Below are 20,866 nucleotides of genomic sequence, written 5' to 3' on the forward strand. Positions count from 1 at the left end.
AACGTTAGGACATTGATTGACAATTGAATTGAGTTTTGGTCTGTCTAAAACTACCTAATTTACTTCAATAATTTGTTTCTTGCCTCTTGCAGAATTATGCACTTGGAGAAACTGCAACCGAAGACATTCCTATTGTTAAATTCGTGTTTAAAGACTAAAAATTATACATGAGGTCGGATTTGAGAACATTTTTTTAACCACTTAGTACACACAAGCATTGCTTTCGGTCTTCCCTCTCAGACACTTCTGTTAGACAACCCAGAACGAATTCAACAAACGAATGTTTTTAAATCTGTATCCGAAAACTTAACAAATATCAAAGAGCAATACATTGATTTAATTGATTCTCCTTTTATTTTATATATATAACTGTATAAAATTATAATAAATATAGTAACCTGTTGAAGCTTTATCATGTTGCTAGGATTGTATGAAGGTCCCGATATTTAACGCCCATCAAAAGCATTTAAAACTCATTTAAATTGGGTCGATTTTGTTCTGTCGGATTCACTAAATTTGCCTTAGAACGGAAGCTGAGGTAGACAATAATTATTTCTGTATATTATCAATGTTGAAAAATTGTAAAAAATCAATGTTCTCCGCAGAAAACTTGTTCTTAAGATCGTATGCTCGTGTTTTCGTTAGAGTGGTTACAATGTATGTGATAATTGAATAACATATTGAAAAATTCAAACTGCCCTATCAGTATATTTTCACCGACGAAGTTGGATCACCTTCCCTGTTTCGTTGCTGTTTGGAAGTTTCTGTTGGCTGTATATATAAATAAGAGTTGAGTTGCCTCGGTTTGTTCAAGTTACGTTATCCAAATGATAAAACAAAAATAAAAATCGTTGTGTGTTTCGGGCACTTTTTAATAATATTCAAGAACGTTTTTATATTGTCAATGTTATATTATTAGCACAGTTACTATGTTAAAAAAGAAGTGATCACCGTAGTACCCTAGATACGCTATAGTTATTTTATATTAAGGGTTATAGTATAACTGGATATTTAATGAATGCAATGAAATATTTAAAATAATTTAGAAACGTGTCCTAATCATTAGAAATTAAGTGGTTCAGTTGCTATTTTTCATTCATCTTATAGACTCATGTAATTCTGTATATATGATACCTATGTGGCATATTAAAACTTAAAACAATTAAATTTGGGTTTTATTCAACTCCTAGTTTAGTTCTTTTCATTGTACCTTTTAAGTTGGCAATTATTTTCTTTCCAATTTGTGATATTATTTTTGAACTTTCTTTAGTCTCCACTCTTTAGTAGTTAAAATATTAATAACAAATTTTACAGAGCAGATACATTTTAAAAAATTTAAGGTAACAATTTCTGTTTTAAACTATGTAAGTGTTTCCTATTTTATTTTCAACACAGTGCACTGCAGTTTTTTGCATAGTGTGGCCATTCAGAAAACCGACTTTCTGTGAACTGGGTATTTTTCAGACACGTTCGACACCGTTGGACTCGGCACGGTTCGGTTTCTGAATCGCAATACAACTGTCGTGGACCCACATATCAGTCGCGAAGTAAATAAGTGTTCTTATAGCATTGCATAAACTTGGGAATATGAAACTCGGTGCGAATCCCCAACGTTTCTGTTGATATATAACTTGAAATTAACGTATTAATATATAAATGGCCAAATTCACAGTCGTTGATATTTTTGTTATTAAAAATAATTTTATAATGTAAACTTTCTATTTGTCAGATTGTAAAATATGCAAAATTATATTCTCGCTTGTTTCTGCATTTCGTGCGTCATCAGATAGGCCATAATTCAAAATTGTATCTCTGCAGTAGAAGTACAATTTAGAAAATCCTATGACAAGCCTTACAATTTTTAAAATACAATTTTGGGTTAGTAACATGTAGGTGAGCTTGTCGCTGCATTTACGGCGAAAATAAGAATCCTCGCTGAGTAAATGCAGCCCTATACTAAGTTACAATTTACTAAAATCTAAATATTATCTGTATATAAATTATTAATTATTACGAATTCCTGCAAATAAAAAAATAATTAAAAAATGAACAATTGGCCAATAATTTGACGAACAAGAAGGAAATTTGTTGGCCAATAATTTGACGAACAAGAAGGGGATTTGTTGGTCAATAATATGACGAACAAAAAGAAAATTTGTAGGCCAGTGATTTTGTTCAATAAATGAGATGGAAATGAAACAAACTAAATTTTCTTTAATTTATTTAAGCTGAAAGAGAGGGCCTTATCAATATTATTTAGAAGACATATAAATGAATACGATATTCCTGAAAATCATACCAAACAAACATTTAACACAACTGAAACAATAATTTATTTGAGCTGAAAAGAATGTCTGATTAGATTGGACAAAGAAAATAAAATTAAACCATTCCTGTAAATCAAAAAAGATATCTTTCAAAAATATATTTATATTTAAATCAAAAGATCATAATGCAAGAAGATTTGGAATTAAATTCAATATGTTCAAAAACTTACTTTGCGTTGCCAATTGCCAGGTTAACTAGTCTCGTTCTGGACCTAACTGAAATTAATCAAAAACCTTCAATTAATGTCATTGTTTCATTGATAATTAAAATTGTGAATTAATACTTTTAATGCCCTTTACCTGTTGCCTTATCGTTATTCCAATAGTTGGTTGCGTCATCATGGTACAGGTGTCAGCAGGTTTTGACAATCAACGAAGAAAAGAACAAAAAATCTTTTCTCAATGCTTAAACCAGAGAAAGAACTATTTAAAAACACAAATATGATAATGCAAATATATCATACATTTATTCTTATTAACTAATCCATGCTATACTTAACCATGCAAAGTTTTATCCATGCATTTATACTTAAAAACTATTCATGCAAAATTTAATCCATGCATTTATTTTTAAAAGATTGATACTCCACTTAATCCAAGTAGAGTTGATACATTCTGAAATTCTTTTAAAGCATGCATTAATACTTACAAACTATTCATGCAAAAGTTTATCCATGCATTTATTTTCAAACGATTGATACTCCACTTAATCCAAGTAGAGTTGATTTATTCTGAAGTTCTTTTAAAGCATGCATTTATACTTACCTGGCGTAGGGGTCTACCGTGATCAACAAGGCGGTTCCCCCAGGACGAGGCCCTTTCATTGCACTACGATCGGGCTGACCCCTGCGATTATCCCTAATGTAGATAACTCGGGCGCATAATTTTATCCATGCATTTATTTTCAAACGATTAATGCTCCACTTAATCCAAGTAGAGTTGATTTATTCCGAAATTCTTTCAAAGCATGCATTTATACTTAAAAACTATTCATGCAAAATTTAATCCATGCATTTATTTTTAAAAGATTGATACTCCACTTAATCCAAGTAGAGTTGATTCATTCTGAAATTCTTTTAAAGCATGCATTAATACTTACAAACTATTCATGCAAAAGTTTATCCATGCATTATTTTCAAACGATTGATACTCCACTTAATCCAAGTAGAGTTGATTTATTCTGAAATTCTTTTAAAGCATGCATTAATACCTACAAACTATTCATGCAAAAGTTTATCCATGCATTTATTTTCAAACGATTGATACTCCACTTAATCCAAGTAGAGTTGATTTATTCTGAAGTTCAAACTATTCATGCAAAATTTTATCCATGCATTTATTTTCAAACGATTGATACTCCACTTAATCCAAGTAGAGTTGATTTATTCTGAAATTCTTTCAAAGCATACATTAATACTTACAAACTATTCATGCAAAAGTTTATCCATGCATTTATTTTCAAACGATTGATACTCCACTTAATCCAAGTAGAGTTGATTTATTCTGAAATTCTTTTAAAGCATTCATTAATACTTACAAACTATTCATGCAAAAGTTTATTCATGCATTTGTTTTCAAACGATTGATGCTCCACTTAATCCAAGTAGAGTTGATTTATTCCGAAATTCTTTCAAAGCATGCATTAATACTTACAAACTATTCATGCAAAAGTTTATCCATGCATTTGTTTTCAAACGATTGATACTCCACTTAATCCAAGTAGAGTTGATTTATTCTGAAGTTCTTTTAAAGCATGCATTTATACTTACCTGGCGTAGGGGTCTACCGTGATCAACAAGGCGGTTCCCACAGGACGAGGCCCTTTCATTGCACTACGATCGGGCTGACCCCTGCGATTATCCCTAATGTAGATAACTCGGGCGCATAATTTTATCCATGCATTTATTTTCAAACGATTGATGCTCCACTTAATCCAAGTAGAGTTGATTTATTCCGAAATTCTTTCAAAGCATGCATTAATACTTACAAACTATTCATGCAAAAGTTTATCCATGCATTTATTTTCAAACGATTGATACTCCACTTAATCCAAGTAGAGTTGATTTATTCTGAAATTCTTTTAAAGCATTCATTAGTACTTACAAACTATTCATGCAAAAGTTTATCCATGCATTTATTTTCAAACGATTGATGCTCCACTTAATCCAAGTAGAGTTGATTTTTCCGAAATTCTTTCAAAGCATGCATTAATACTTACAAACTATTCATGCAAAAGTTTATCCATGCATTTATTTGTCAAACGATTGATACTCCACTTAATCCAAGTAGAGTTGATTTATTCTGAAGTTCAAACTATTCATGCAAAATTTTATCCATGCATTTATTTTCAAACGATTGATACTCCACTTAATCCAAGTAGAGTTGATTTATTCTGAAATTCTTTCAAAGCATGCATTAATACTTACAAACTATTCATGCAAAAGTTTATCCATGCATTTATTTTCAAACGATTGATACTCCACTTAATCCAAGTAGAGTTGATTTATTCTGAAATTCTTTTAAAGCATGCATTAATACTTACAAACTATTCATGCAAAAGTTTATCCATGCATTTATTTTCAAACGATTGATACTCCACTTAATCCAAGTAGAGTTGATTTATTCTGAAGTCATTTAAAGCATGCATTTATACTTACCTGGCGTAGGGGTCTACCGTGATCAACAAGGCGGTTCCCACAGGACGAGGCCCTTTCATTGCTTTACGATCGGGCTGACCCCTGCGATTATCCCTAATGTGGATAACTCGGGCGCATAATTTTATCCATGCATTTATTTTCAAACGATTGATGCTCCACTTAATCCAAGTAGAGTTGATTTATTCCGAAATTATTTCAAAGCATGCATTAATACTTACAAACTATTCATGCAAAAGTTTATCCATGCATTTATTTTCAAACGATTGATGCTCCACTTAATCCAAGTAGAGTTGATTTATTCCGAAATTATTTCAAAGCATGCATTAATACTTACAAACTATTCATGCAAAAGTTTATCCATGCATTTATTTTCAAACGATTGATGCTCCACTTAATCCAAGTAGAGTTGATTTATTCCGAAATTATTTCAAAGCATGCATTAATACTTACAAACTATTCATGCAAAAGTTTATCCATGCATTTATTTTCAAACGATTGATGCTCCACTTAATCCAAGTAGAGTTGATTTATTCTGAAATTCTTTCAAAGCATGCATTAATACTTACAAACTATTCATGCAAAAGTTTATCCATGCATTTATTTTCAAACGATTGATACTCCACTTAATCCAAGTAGAGTTGATTTATTCTGAAATTCTTTTAAGGCATTCATTAATACTTACAAACTATTCATGCAAAAGTTTATCCATGCATTTGTTTTCAAACGATTGATGCTCCACTTAATCCAAGTGGAGTTGATTTATTCCGAAATTCTTTCAAAGCATGCATTAATACTTACAAACTATTCATGCAAAAGTTTATCCATGCATTTGTTTTCAAACGATTGATACTCCACTTAATCCAAGTAGAGTTGATTTATTCTGAAATTCTTTTAAAGCATTCATTAATACTTACAAACTATTCATGCAAAAGTTTATCCATGCATTTGTTTTCAAACGATTGATGCTCCACTTAATCCAAGTAGAGTTGATTTATTCCGAAATTCTTTCAAAGCATGCATTAATACTTACAAACTATTCATGCAAAAGTTTATCCATGCATTTGTTTTCAAACGATTAATACTCCACTTAATCCAAGTAGAATTGATTTATTCTGAAGTTCTTTTAAAGCATGCATTTATACTTACCTGGCGTAGGGGTCTACCGTGATCAACAAGGCGGTTCCCACTCGACGAGGCCCTTTCATTGCACTACGATCGGGCTGACCCCTGCGATTATCCCTAATGTAGATAACTCGGGCGCATAATTTTATCCATGCATTTATTTTCAAACGATTGATGCTCCACTTAATCCAAGTAGAGTTGATTTTTCCGAAATTCTTTCAAAGCATGCATTAATACTTACAAACTATTCATGCAAAAGTTTATCCATGCATTTATTTGTCAAACGATTGATACTCCACTTAATCCAAGTAGAGTTGATTTATTCTGAAGTTCAAACTATTCATGCAAAATTTTATCCATGCATTTATTTTCAAACGATTGATACTCCACTTAATCCAAGTAGAGTTGATTTATTCTGAAATTCTTTCAAAGCATGCATTAATACTTACAAACTATTCATGCAAAAGTTTATCCATGCATTTATTTTCAAACGATTGATACTCCACTTAATCCAAGTAGAGTTGATTTATTCTGAAATTCTTTTAAAGCATGCATTAATACTTACAAACTATTCATGCAAAAGTTTATCCATGCATTTATTTTCAAACGATTGATACTCCACTTAATCCAAGTAGAGTTGATTTATTCTGAAGTCATTTAAAGCATGCATTTATACTTACCTGGCGTAGGGGTCTACCGTGATCAACAAGGCGGTTCCCACAGGACGAGGCCCTTTCATTGCACTACGATCGGGCTGACCCCTGCGATTATTCCTAATGTGGATAACTCGGGCGCATAATTTTATCCATGCATTTATTTTCAAACGATTGATGCTCCACTTAATACAAGTAGAGTTGATTTATTCTGAAGTTCTTTTAAAGCATGCATTAATACTTACAAACTATTCATGCAAAAGTTTATCCATGCATTTATTTTCAAACGATTGATACTCCACTTAATCCAAGTAGAGTTGATTTATTCTGAAGTTCTTTTAAAGCATGCATTAATACTTACAAACTATTCATGCAAAAGTTTATCCATGCATTTATTTTCAAACGATTGATGCTCCACTTAATCCAAGTAGAGTTGATTTATTCCGAAATTCTTTCAAAGAATGCATTAATACTTACAAACTATTCATGCAAAAGTTTATCCATGCATTTATTTTCAAACGATTGATACTCCACTTAATCCAAGTAGAGTTGATTTATTCTGAAATTCTTTTAAAGCATTCATTAATACTTACAAACTATTCATGCAAAAGTTTATCCATGCATTTATTTTCAAACGATTGATGCTCCACTTAATCCAAGTAGAGTTGATTTTTCCGAAATTCTTTCAAAGCATGCATTAATACTTACAAACTATTCATGCAAAAGTTTATCCATGCATTTATTTGTCAAACGATTGATACTCCACTTAATCCAAGTAGAGTTGATTTATTCTGAAGTTCTTTTAAAGCATGCATTAATACTTACAAACTATTCATGCAAAAGTTTATCCATGCATTTATTTGTCAAACGATTGATACTCCACTTAATCCAAGTAGAGTTGATTTATTCTGAAATTCTTTCAAAGCATGCATTAATACTTACAAACTATTCATGCAAAAGTTTATCCATGCATTTATTTTCAAACGATTGATACTCCACTTAATCCAAGTAGAGTTGATTTATTCTGAAATTCTTTCAAAGCATGCATTAATACTTACAAACTATTCATGCAAAAGTTTATCCATGCATTTATTTTCAAATGATTGATACTCCACTTAATCCAAGTAGAGTTGATTTATTCTGAAGTTCTTTTAAAGCATGCATTAATACTTACAAACTATTCATGCAAAAGTTTATCCATGCATTTATTTTCAAACGATTGATGCTCCACTTAATCCAAGTAGAGTTGATTTATTCCGAAATTCTTTCAAAGAATGCATTAATACTTACAAACTATTCATGCAAAAGTTTATCCATGCATTTATTTTCAAACGATTGATACTCCACTTAATCCAAGTAGAGTTGATTTATTCTGAAATTCTTTTAAAGCATTCATTAATACTTACAAACTATTCATGCAAAAGTTTATCCATGCATTTATTTTCAAACGATTGATGCTCCACTTAATCCAAGTAGAGTTGATTTTTCCGAAATTCTTTCAAAGCATGCATTAATACTTACAAACTATTCATGCAAAAGTTTATCCATGCATTTATTTGTCAAACGATTGATACTCCACTTAATCCAAGTAGAGTTGATTTATTCTGAAATTCTTTCAAAGCATGCATTAATACTTACAAACTATTCATGCAAAAGTTTATCCATGCATTTATTTTCAAACGATTGATACTCCACTTAATCCAAGTAGAGTTGATTTATTCTGAAATTCTTTTAAAGCATGCATTAATACTTACAAACTATTCATGCAAAAGTTTATCCATGCATTTATTTTCAAACGATTGATACTCCACTTAATCCAAGTAGAGTTGATTTATTCTGAAGTTCTTTTAAAGCATGCATTAATACTTACAAACTATTCATGCAAAAGTTTATCCATGCATTTATTTTCAAACGATTGATGCTCCACTTAATCCAAGTAAAGTTGATTTATTCCGAAATTCTTTCAAAGCATGCATTAATACTTACAAACTATTCATGCAAAAGTTTATCCATGCATTTATTTGTCAAACGATTGATACTCCACTTAATCCAAGTAGAGTTGATTTATTCTGAAGTTCAAACTATTCATGCAAAATTTTATCCATGCATTTATTTTCAAACGATTGATACTCCACTTAATCCAAGTAGAGTTGATTTATTCTGAAATTCTTTCAAAGCATGCATTAATACTTACAAACTATTCATGCAAAAGTTTATCCATGCATTTATTTTCAAACGATTGATACTCCACTTAATCCAAGTAGAGTTGATTTATTCTGAAATTCTTTTAAAGCATGCATTAATACTTACAAACTATTCATGCAAAAGTTTATCCATGCATTTATTTTCAAACGATTGATACTCCACTTAATCCAAGTAGAGTTGATTTATTCTGAAGTTCTTTTAAAGCATGCATTAATACTTACAAACTATTCATGCAAAAGTTTATCCATGCATTTATTTTCAAACGATTGATGCTCCACTTAATCCAAGTAAAGTTGATTTATTCCGAAATTCTTTCAAAGCATGCATTAATACTTACAAACTATTCATGCAAAAGTTTATCCATGCATTTATTTTCAAACGATTGATACTCCACTTAATCCAAGTAGAGTTGATTTATTCTGAAATTCTTTTAAAGCATTCATTAATACTTACAAACTATTCATGCAAAAGTTTATCCATGCATTTATTTTCAAACGATTGATGCTCCACTTAATCCAAGTAGAGTTGATTTTTCCGAAATTCTTTCAAAGCATGCATTAATACTTACAAACTATTCATGCAAAAGTTTATCCATGCATTTATTTGTCAAACGATTGATACTCCACTTAATCCAAGTAGAGTTGATTTATTCTGAAGTTCAAACTATTCATGCAAAATTTTATCCATGCATTTATTTTCAAACGATTGATACTCCACTTAATCCAAGTAGAGTTGATTTATTCTGAAATTCTTTCAAAGCATGCATTAATACTTACAAACTATTCATGCAAAAGTTTATCCATGCATTTATTTTCAAACGATTGATACTCCACTTAATCCAAGTAGAGTTGATTTATTCTGATGTCATTTAAAGCATGCATTTATACTTACCTGGCGTAGGTGTCTACCGTGATCAACAAGGCGGTTCCCACAGGACGAGGCCCTTTCATTGCACTACGATCAGGCTGACCCCTGCGATTATCCCTAATGTGGATAACTCGGGCGCATAATTTTATCCATGCATTTATTTTCAAACGATTGATGCTCCACTTAATCCAAGTAGAGTTGATTTATTCCGAAATTATTTCAAAGCATGCATTAATACTTACAAACTATTCATGCAAAAGTTTATCCATGCATTTATTTTCAAACGATTGATGCTCCACTTAATCCAAGTAGAGTTGATTTATTCCGAAATTATTTCAAAGCATGCATTAATACTTACAAACTATTCATGCAAAAGTTTATCCATGCATTTATTTTCAAACGATTGATGCTCCACTTAATCCAAGTAGAGTTGATTTATTCTGAAATTCTTTCAAAGCATGCATTAATACTTACAAACTATTCATGCAAAAGTTTATCCATGCATTTATTTTCAAACGATTGATACTCCACTTAATCCAAGTAGAGTTGATTTATTCTGAAATTCTTTTAAAGCATTCATTAGTACTTACAAACTATTCATGCAAAAGTTTATCCATGCATTTATTTTCAAACGATTGATGCTCCACTTAATCCAAGTAGAGTTGATTTTTCCGAAATTCTTTCAAAGCATGCATTAATACTTACAAACTATTCATGCAAAAGTTTATCCATGCATTTATTTGTCAAACGATTGATACTCCACTTAATCCAAGTAGAGTTGATTTATTCTGAAGTTCAAACTATTCATGCAAAATTTTATCCATGCATTTATTTTCAAACGACTGATACTCCACTTAATCCAAGTAGAGTTGATTTATTCTGAAATTCTTTCAAAGCATGCATTAATACTTACAAACTATTCATGCAAAAGTTTATCCATGCATTTATTTTCAAACGATTGATACTCCACTTAATCCAAGTAGAGTTGATTTATTCTGAAATTCTTTTAAAGCATGCATTAATACTTACAAACTATTCATGCAAAAGTTTATCCATGCATTTATTTTCAAACGATTGATGCTCCACTTAATCCAAGTAGAGTTGATTTATTCCGAAATTATTTCAAAGCATGCATTAATACTTACAAACTATTCATGCAAAAGTTTATCCATGCATTTATTTTCAAACGATTGATGCTCCACTTAATCCAAGTAGAGTTGATTTATTCTGAAATTCTTTCAAAGCATGCATTAATACTTACAAACTATTCATGAAAAAGTTTATCCATGCATTTATTTTCAAACGATTGATACTCCACTTAATCCAAGTAGAGTTGATTTATTCTGAAATTCTTTTAAGGCATTCATTAATACTTACAAACTATTCATGCAAAAGTTTATCCATGCATTTGTTTTCAAACGATTGATGCTCCACTTAATCCAAGTGGAGTTGATTTATTCCGAAATTCTTTCAAAGCATGCATTAATACTTACAAACTATTCATGCAAAAGTTTATCCATGCATTTGTTTTCAAACGATTGATACTCCACTTAATCCAAGTAGAGTTGATTTATTCTGAAATTCTTTTAAAGCATTCATTAATACTTACAAACTATTCATGCAAAAGTTTATCCATGCATTTGTTTTCAAACGATTGATGCTCCACTTAATCCAAGTAGAGTTGATTTATTCCGAAATTCTTTCAAAGCATGCATTAATACTTACAAACTATTCATGCAAAAGTTTATCCATGCATTTGTTTTCAAACGATTGATACTCCACTTAATCCAAGTAGAATTGATTTATTCTGAAGTTCTTTTAAAGCATGCATTTATACTTACCTGGCGTAGGGGTCTACCGTGATCAACAAGGCGGTTCCCACTCGACGAGGACCTTTCATTGCACTACGATCGGGCTGACCCCTGCGATTATCCCTAATGTAGATAACTCGGGCGCATAATTTTATCCATGCATTTATTTTCAAACGATTGATGCTCCACTTAATCCAAGTAGAGTTGATTTTTCCGAAATTCTTTCAAAGCATGCATTAATACTTACAAACTATTCATGCAAAAGTTTATCCATGCATTTATTTGTCAAACGATTGATACTCCACTTAATCCAAGTAGAGTTGATTTATTCTGAAGTTCAAACTATTCATGCAAAATTTTATCCATGCATTTATTTTCAAACGATTGATACTCCACTTAATCCAAGTAGAGTTGATTTATTCTGAAATTCTTTCAAAGCATGCATTAATACTTACAAACTATTCATGCAAAAGTTTATCCATGCATTTATTTTCAAACGATTGATACTCCACTTAATCCAAGTAGAGTTGATTTATTCTGAAGTCATTTAAAGCATGCATTTATACTTACCTGGCGTAGGGGTCTACCGTGATCAACAAGGCGGTTCCCACAGGACGAGGCCCTTTCATTGCACTACGATCGGGCTGACCCCTGCGATTATCCCTAATGTGGATAACTCGGGCGCATAATTTTATCCATGCATTTATTTTCAAACGATTGATGCTCCACTTAATCCAAGTAGAGTTGATTTATTCCGAAATTATTTCAAAGTATGCATTAATACTTACAAACTATTCATGCAAAAGATTATCCATGCATTTATTTTCAAACGATTGATGCTCCACTTAATCCAAGTAGAGTTGATTTATTCCGAAATTATTTCAAAGCATGCATTAATACTTACAAACTATTCATGCAAAAGTTTATCCATGCATTTGTTTTCAAACGATTGATGCTCCACTTAATCCAAGTGGAGTTGATTTATTCCGAAATTCTTTCAAAGCATGCATTAATACTTACAAACTATTCATGCAAAAGTTTATCCATGCATTTGTTTTCAAACGATTGATACTCCACTTAATCCAAGTAGAGTTGATTTATCGGGAAGTTCTTTTAAAGCATGCATTTATACTTATCTGGCGTAGGGGTCTACCGTGATCAACAAGGCGGTTCCCACAGGACGAGGCCCTTTCATTGCACTACGATCGGGCTGACCCCTGCGATTATCCCTAATGTAGATAACTCGGGCGCATAATTTTATCCATGCATTTATTTTCAAACGATTGATGCTCCACTTAATCCAAGTAGAGATGATTTATTCCGAAATTCTTTCAAAGCATGCATTAATACTTACAAACTATTCATGCAAATGTTTATCCATGCATTTATTTTCAAACGATTGATACTCCACTTAATCCAAGTAGAGTTGATTTATTTTGAAATTCTTTTAAAGCATTCATTAATACTTACAAACTATTCATGCAAAAGTTTATCCATGCATTTGTTTTCAAACGATTGATGCTCCACTTAATCCAAGTAGAGTTGATTTATTCCGAAATTCTTTCAAAGCATGCATTAATACTTACAAACTATTCATGCAAAAGTTTATCCATGCATTTATTTTCAAACGATTGATACTCCACTTAATCCAAGTAGAGTTGATTTATTCTGAAATTCTTTTAAAGCATTCATTAATACTTACAAACTATTCATGCAAAAGTTTATCCATGCATTTATTTTCAAACGATTGATGCTCCACTTAATCCAAGTAGAGTTGATTTTTCCGAAATTCTTTCAAAGCATGCATTAATACTTACAAACTATTCATGCAAAAGTTTATCCATGCATTTATTTGTCAAACGATTGATACTCCACTTAATCCAAGTAGAGTTGATTTATTCTGAAGTTCAAACTATTCATGCAAAATTTTATCCATGCATTTATTTTCAAACGATTGATACTCCACTTAATCCAAGTAGAGTTGATTTATTCTGAAATTCTTTCAAAGCATGCATTAATACTTACAAACTATTCATGCAAAAGTTTATCCATGCATTTATTTTCAAACGATTGATACTCCACTTAATCCAAGTAGAGTTGATTTATTCTGAAATTCTTTTAAAGCATGCATTAATACTTACAAACTATTCATGCAAAAGTTTATCCATGCATTTATTTTCAAACGATTGATACTCCACTTAATCCAAGTAGAGTTGATTTATTCTGAAGTCATTTAAAGCATGCATTTATACTTACCTGGCGTAGGGGTCTACCGTGATCAACAAGGCGGTTCCCACAGGACGAGGCCCTTTCATTGCACTACGATCGGGCTGACCCCTGCGATTATCCCTAATGTGGATAACTCGGGCGCATAATTTTATCCATGCATTTATTTTCAAACGATTGATGCTCCACTTAATACAAGTAGAGTTGATTTATTCCGAAATTCTTTCAAAGCATGCATTAATACTTACAAACTATTCATGCAAAAGTTTATCCATGCATTTATTTTCAAACGATTGATACTCCACTTAATCCAAGTAGAGTTGATTTATTCTGAAGTTCTTTTAAAGCATGCATTAATACTTACAAACTATTCATGCAAAAGTTTATCCATGCATTTATTTTCAAACGATTGATGCTCCACTTAATCCAAGTAGAGTTGATTTATTCCGAAATTCTTTCAAAGCATGCATTAATACTTACAAACTATTCATGCAAAAGTTTATCCATGCATTTATTTTCAAACGATTGATACTCCACTTAATCCAAGTAGAGTTGATTTATTCTGAAATTCTTTTAAAGCATTCATTAATACTTACAAACTATTCATGCAAAAGTTTATCCATGCATTTATTTTCAAACGATTGATGCTCCACTTAATCCAAGTAGAGTTGATTTTTCCGAAATTCTTTCAAAGCATGCATTAATACTTACAAACTATTCATGCAAAAGTTTATCCATGCATTTATTTGTCAAACGATTGATACTCCACTTAATCCAAGTAGAGTTGATTTATTCTGAAGTTCAAACTATTCATGCAAAATTTTATCCATGCATTTATTTTCAAACGATTGATACTCCACTTAATCCAAGTAGAGTTGATTTATTCTGAAATTCTTTCAAAGCATGCATTAATACTTACAAACTATTCATGCAAAAGTTTATCCATGCATTTATTTTCAAACGATTGATACTCCACTTAATCCAAGTAGAGTTGATTTATTCTGAAATTCTTTTAAAGCATGCATTAATACTTACAAACTATTCATGCAAAAGTTTATCCATGCATTTATTTTCAAACGATTGATACTCCACTTAATCCAAGTAGAGTTGATTTATTCTGAAGTCATTTAAAGCATGCATTTATACTTACCTGGCGTAGGGGTCTACCGTGATCAACAAGGCGGTTCCCACAGGACGAGGCCCTTTCATTGCACTACGATCGGGCTGACCCCTGCGATTATCCCTAATGTGGATAACTCGGGCGCATAATTTTATCCATGCATTTATTTTCAAACGATTGATGCTCCACTTAATACAAGTAGAGTTGATTTATTCCGAAATTCTTTCAAAGCATGCATTAATACTTACAAACTATTCATGCAAAAGTTTATCCATGCATTTATTTTCAAACGATTGATACTCCACTTAATCCAAGTAGAGTTGATTTATTCTGAAGTTCTTTTAAAGCATGCATTAATACTTACAAACTATTCATGCAAAAGTTTATCCATGCATTTATTTTCAAACGATTGATGCTCCACTTAATCCAAGTAAAGTTGATTTATTCCGAAATTCTTTCAAAGCATGCATTAATACTTACAAACTATTCATGCAAAAGTTTATCCATGCATTTATTTTCAAACGATTGATACTCCACTTAATCCAAGTAGAGTTGATTTATTCTGAAATTCTTTTAAAGCATTCATTAATACTTACAAACTATTCATGCAAAAGTTTATCCATGCATTTATTTTCAAACGATTGATGCTCCACTTAATCCAAGTAGAGTTGATTTTTCCGAAATTCTTTCAAAGCATGCATTAATACTTACAAACTATTCATGCAAAAGTTTATCCATGCATTTATTTGTCAAACGATTGATACTCCACTTAATCCAAGTAGAGTTGATTTATTCTGAAGTTCAAACTATTCATGCAAAATTTTATCCATGCATTTATTTTCAAACGATTGATACTCCACTTAATCCAAGTAGAGTTGATTTATTCTGATGTCATTTAAAGCATGCATTTATACTTACCTGGCGTAGGTGTCTACCGTGATCAACAAGGCGGTTCCCACAGGACGAGGCCCTTTCATTGCACTACGATCGGGCTGACCCCTGCGATTATCCCTAATGTGGATAACTCGGGCGCATAATTTTATCCATGCATTTATTTTCAAACGATTGATGCTCCACTTAATCCAAGTAGAGTTGATTTATTCCGAAATTATTTCAAAGTATGCATTAATACTTACAAACTATTCATGCAAAAGATTATCCATGCATTTATTTTCAAACGATTGATGCTCCACTTAATCCAAGTAGAGTTGATTTATTCCGAAATTATTTCAAAGCATGCATTAATACTTACAAACTATTCATGCAAAAGTTTATCCATGCATTTGTTTTCAAACGATTGATGCTCCACTTAATCCAAGTGGAGTTGATTTATTCCGAAATTCTTTCAAAGCATGCATTAATACTTACAAACTATTCATGCAAAAGTTTATCCATGCATTTGTTTTCAAACGATTGATACTCCACTTAATCCAAGTAGAGTTGATTTATCGGGAAGTTCTTTTAAAGCATGCATTTATACTTATCTGGCGTAGGGGTCTACCGTGATCAACAAGGCGGTTCCCACAGGACGAGGCCCTTTCATTGCACTACGATCGGGCTGACCCCTGCGATTATCCCTAATGTAGATAACTCGGGCGCATAATTTTATCCATGCATTTATTTTCAAACGATTGATGCTCCACTTAATCCAAGTAGAGATGATTTATTCCGAAATTCTTTCAAAGCATGCATTAATACTTACAAACTATTCATGCAAATGTTTATCCATGCATTTATTTTCAAACGATTGATACTCCACTTAATCCAAGTAGAGTTGATTTATTTTGAAATTCTTTTAAAGCATTCATTAATACTTACAAACTATTCATGCAAAAGTTTATCCATGCATTTGTTTTCAAACGATTGATGCTCCACTTAATCCAAGTAGAGTTGATTTATTCCGAAATTCTTTCAAAGCATGCATTAATACTTACAAACTATTCATGCAAAAGTTTATCCATGCATTTATTTTCAAACGATTGATACTCCACTTAATCCAAGTAGAGTTGATTTATTCTGAAGTTCAAACTATTCATGCAAAAGTTTATCCATGCATTTATTTTCATACTATTGATACTCCACTTAATCCAAGTAGAGTTGATTTATTCTGAAGTTCTTTTAAAGCATGCATTAATACTTACAAACTATTCATGCAAAAGTTTATCCATGCATTTATTTTCAAACGATGGATGCTCCACTTAATCCAAGTAGAGTTGATTTATTCTGAAGTTCTTTTAAAGCATGCATTAATACTTACAAACTATTCATGCAAAAGTTTATCCATGCATTTATTTTCAAACGATGGATGCTCCACTTAATCCAAGTAGAGTTCATTTATTCTGAAGTTCTTTTAAAGCATGCATTAATACTTACAAACTATTCATGCAAAAGTTTATCCATGCATTTGTTTTCAAACGATTGATACTCCACTTAATCCAAGTAGAGTTGATTTATTCCGAAATTCTTTCAAAGCATGCATTAATACTTACAAACTATTCATGCAAAAGTTTATCCATGCATTTGGTTTCAAACGATTGATACTCCACTTAATCCAAGTAGAGTTGATTTATTCTGAAGTTCAAACTATTCATGCAAAAGTTTATCCATGCATTTATTTTCAAACGATGGATGCTCCACTTAATCCAAGTAGAGTTGATTTATTCTGAAGTTCTTTTAAAGCATGCATTAATACTTACAAACTATTCATGCAAAATTTTATCCATGCATTTATTTTCAAACGATTGATGCTCCACTTAATCCAAGTAGGGTTGATTTATTCTGAAGTTCTTTTAAAGCATGCATTAATACTTACAAACTATTCATGCAAAAGTTTATCCATGCATTTATTTTCAAACGATTGATACTCCACTTAATCCAAGTGGAATTGATTTAGTTTGAAACTTTGTCATTTAAGGCATGCATTCGTTCTTATAAACTATTCATGCAAAGTTTTATCCTTGCATTTATTTCGGAATGATTGAAACTCCACTTAATCCAAGTAGAGTTGATTAAGCCTGAAATGTTGTCATTTATTACATGCATTTATTCTTATAAACTATCCATGCAAATTTTTATCCATGCATTTATTTCGGAATGATTGAAACTCCACTTAATCCAAGTAGAGTTGATTAAGCCTGAAATGTTGTCATTTATTACATGCATTTATTCTTATAAACTATTCATGCAAATTTTTATCCATGCAATTATTTCGGAATGATTGAAACTCCACTTAATCCAAGTAGAGTTGATTAAGCCTGAAATGTTGTCATTTATTGCACGCGTATATTCTTATAAACTATTCATGCAAATTTTTATCCATGCATTTATTTCTGAATGATTGAAACTCCACTTAATCCAAGTAGAGTTGATTTAGTTTGAATTTGTTTCATTTAAGGCATGCATTTATTCTTATAAACTATCCACGCAAATTTTTATCCATGCATTTATTTCGGAATGATTGAAACTCCACTTAATCCAAGTAGAGTTGATTAAGCCTGAAATGTTGTCATTTATTGCACGCGTATATTCTTATAAACTAATCATGCAAATTTTTATCCATGCATTTATTTCTGAATGATTGAAACTCCACTTAATCCAAGTAGAGTTGATTTAGTTTGAATTTTTTTCATTTAAGGCATGCATTTATTCTTATAAACTATCCATGCAAATTTTTATCCATGCATTTATTTCGGAATGATTGAAACTCCACTTAATCCAAGTAGAGTTGATTAAGCCTGAAATGTTGTCATTTATTACATGCATTTATTCTTATAAACTATCCATGTAAATTTTTATCCATGCATTTGTTTCGGAATGATTGAAACTCCACTTAATCCAAGTAGAGTTTATTAAGCCTGAAATGTTGTCATTTATTACATGCATTTATTCTTATAAACTATCCATGCAAATTTTTATCCATGCATTTGTTTCGGAATGATTGAAACTCCACTTAATCCAAGTAGAGTTTATTAAGCCTGAAATGTTGTCATTTATTACATGCATTTATTCTTATAAACTATCCATGCAAATTTTTATCCATGCATTTATTTCGGAATGATTGAAACTCCATTTAATCCAAGTAGAGTTGATTAAGCCTGAAATGTTGTCATTTATTACATGCATTTATTCTTATAAACTATCCATGCAAATTTTTATCCATGCATTTATTTCTGAATTATTGAAACTCCACTTAATCCAAGTGGAGTGTAAAAACAAACCAATAACTAGTTACTCTGTATCTTATTCTTAATTATGGTGAGGGTCTGTTTGAATTATTTTCTTAATTGTTAAGCGTTTATTTCCCAAAAATTTTGATTCAAATTAATGTAAATTATTTTAATATTTTAATTATTGCTTATATAACCGACATAATAAAAAAAATTTATAGTGATTACTGTATTTAAATTTCACTAGAATTAACCATATTTATATTTCTAGGTAGGAATTGGTATAAAATAATTTCAAAATATAATTGTAATAAAAGGACAACATTAATGTGCCGTTCAAATAAAATAATTGAGTAACCCCGTAAACAATTGATTTGTAACAAAAAGGCATCTAACCTTGCAATTCATGGTTGTATCCAGTATATCCAATAGGGCACTAATCACAACACTGATTGAACCCACGAGTCATTACATTAAACTAAACGGCACTACAGAAATAACTTGGAGGGTATGGTGCCGCGGACCACCACACCCCCAACCCAACCGGTCGATATGAAAGTCGATAACAGAGTGACTGGTGTGACTCAAGCGACGTCTTATATAGCGGCTAATGTCGGCTAATGTCGGATAATGTCGGCGACTCATCCCTCGCGTCTGATTGGTCGACGTCGAGTGTGTGTTCAGTCATGCGTATCGAGAACGTTTCCAACCGAATTGAAAATTTTCCTATTCAATATTGGAATTTTAAACAAATATCACCTATTGTTTTATAATAAATAATTGTTTATATGTTATTATAATCATTATATTTAATATAACACATTGTTAAAGTTAAATTAATTTTATAATTGACAATTTATAAACAATAGATTCATTTCAATCGAAAGTAAATAATAAGAAATAACGAAAATACAACAATTTGGAACATACAAATAATATCCAAAATTTATTGTAAAAGTACATAAATATGTATGACAAATTTAGAAATTGTATAGTAAAATTTTCAATTCAGTTGGTGACTCACCCCTTGCGTCACATTCTCAATCGAATTGAAAATTTTCCTATACAACATCTTAATTTTAAACAAATATTGTTTATAAATTGTCAATTATAAGATTAATTTAACTTTAACAATATGTTATATTAATTATAATGATTATAATAACGTCTAAACAATTATTTATTATAAAATAATAAGTAAATTTGTATTATTATTAACACAAATTATTAATTCTTAACATATTTAATTATATATATTTATGTATTTTTACAATAAATTTTGGATATTATTTGTATCGTTCAAATTGTTGTATTTTCTTTATTTATTATTATTTACTTTCGATTGAAATGAGTCTCTTGTTTATAAATTCTCGATTATAAAATTAACTTAACATTAACAATATGTTATATTAATTATAATGATTGTAATAACATATAAACCATTATTTATTACAAAACAATAGTTAATATTTGTTTAAATTTCAAATATTATACAGGAAAATTTTCAATTCGGTTGAAAACGTTCTCGATACGCATGAGTTAACAAACACTCGACGTCGACCAATCAGAAGCAAGGGATGAGTCGCCGACATTAGCCGACATTAGCCGACATTAACCGCCCTGAGACGCCGCGTGAGTCAGACCAGTCAGTCTATTATCGAGCGTCGTATTGATCGGGTGCGTGGGGTAGTGTAGTGGTCCGCGATACCATA

General features: G+C 31.0%; 1 long non-coding RNA gene and 13 other non-coding genes across 14 annotated transcripts; 13 read left to right on the forward strand and 1 right to left on the reverse strand.

The window, feature by feature from the left end:
* Window positions 1-2,410: 2,410 nt before the first annotated feature.
* Window positions 2,411-19,687, reverse strand: LOC126266492 (uncharacterized). The gene is made up of 3 exons (XR_007548837.1): window positions 19,551-19,687; window positions 2,628-2,732; window positions 2,411-2,543 (listed from the first exon to the last, which is right to left on the reverse strand). It is a non-coding gene; the product is annotated as an uncharacterized LOC126266492 (long non-coding RNA).
* LOC126264408 (U1 spliceosomal RNA) lies at window positions 3,085-3,247 on the forward strand. The gene has a single exon (XR_007547127.1). It is a non-coding gene; the product is annotated as a U1 spliceosomal RNA (small nuclear RNA).
* On the forward strand, window positions 4,089-4,248 carry LOC126264411 (U1 spliceosomal RNA). The gene has a single exon (XR_007547130.1). It is a non-coding gene; the product is annotated as a U1 spliceosomal RNA (small nuclear RNA).
* On the forward strand, window positions 4,977-5,136 carry LOC126264412 (U1 spliceosomal RNA). Its single transcript, XR_007547131.1, has one exon. It is a non-coding gene; the product is annotated as a U1 spliceosomal RNA (small nuclear RNA).
* On the forward strand, window positions 6,123-6,282 carry LOC126264415 (U1 spliceosomal RNA). The gene has a single exon (XR_007547134.1). It is a non-coding gene; the product is annotated as a U1 spliceosomal RNA (small nuclear RNA).
* LOC126264428 (U1 spliceosomal RNA) lies at window positions 6,779-6,938 on the forward strand. Its single transcript, XR_007547147.1, has one exon. It is a non-coding gene; the product is annotated as a U1 spliceosomal RNA (small nuclear RNA).
* LOC126264410 (U1 spliceosomal RNA) lies at window positions 9,848-10,007 on the forward strand. The gene has a single exon (XR_007547129.1). It is a non-coding gene; the product is annotated as a U1 spliceosomal RNA (small nuclear RNA).
* Window positions 11,665-11,824, forward strand: LOC126264416 (U1 spliceosomal RNA). The gene has a single exon (XR_007547135.1). It is a non-coding gene; the product is annotated as a U1 spliceosomal RNA (small nuclear RNA).
* Window positions 12,205-12,364, forward strand: LOC126264419 (U1 spliceosomal RNA). Its single transcript, XR_007547138.1, has one exon. It is a non-coding gene; the product is annotated as a U1 spliceosomal RNA (small nuclear RNA).
* On the forward strand, window positions 12,771-12,930 carry LOC126264413 (U1 spliceosomal RNA). The gene has a single exon (XR_007547132.1). It is a non-coding gene; the product is annotated as a U1 spliceosomal RNA (small nuclear RNA).
* On the forward strand, window positions 13,891-14,050 carry LOC126264426 (U1 spliceosomal RNA). The gene has a single exon (XR_007547145.1). It is a non-coding gene; the product is annotated as a U1 spliceosomal RNA (small nuclear RNA).
* LOC126264427 (U1 spliceosomal RNA) lies at window positions 15,011-15,170 on the forward strand. The gene has a single exon (XR_007547146.1). It is a non-coding gene; the product is annotated as a U1 spliceosomal RNA (small nuclear RNA).
* On the forward strand, window positions 15,899-16,058 carry LOC126264409 (U1 spliceosomal RNA). Its single transcript, XR_007547128.1, has one exon. It is a non-coding gene; the product is annotated as a U1 spliceosomal RNA (small nuclear RNA).
* LOC126264414 (U1 spliceosomal RNA) lies at window positions 16,465-16,624 on the forward strand. The gene has a single exon (XR_007547133.1). It is a non-coding gene; the product is annotated as a U1 spliceosomal RNA (small nuclear RNA).
* Window positions 19,688-20,866: the final 1,179 nt, after the last annotated feature.

Source organism: Aethina tumida, chromosome 1, assembly GCF_024364675.1.
Source record: "Aethina tumida isolate Nest 87 chromosome 1, icAetTumi1.1, whole genome shotgun sequence".
Lineage (NCBI taxonomy): Eukaryota > Metazoa > Arthropoda > Insecta > Coleoptera > Nitidulidae > Aethina > Aethina tumida.